Raw genomic sequence first — 233 nt, 5'->3', positions numbered from 1 at the left:
CTCCAGCTTAACGCTACGTACGTCGGAGCCGATACGTAAACAGCGTCTCGGAATAGCCCGAGGGCTTCGCGGAGCACTAGGGGTATTCTTGGAAGCGTTTTACGTCAGTTGCGGAGACGGGCGCACTTCGCGGTCTGTAGCAGAAAAACAAAGTACGGATTGGGCGCAGAGTTCTCGCGCCTCCTGAACCAGAACTAGGGGTGGGGAGGGGAGGGGGAGAGCGACGTAACATT

Source organism: Dama dama, chromosome 22 (genome assembly GCF_033118175.1).
Source record: "Dama dama isolate Ldn47 chromosome 22, ASM3311817v1, whole genome shotgun sequence".
Lineage (NCBI taxonomy): Eukaryota > Metazoa > Chordata > Mammalia > Artiodactyla > Cervidae > Dama > Dama dama.
This window is presented reverse-complemented; position numbering follows the sequence as displayed.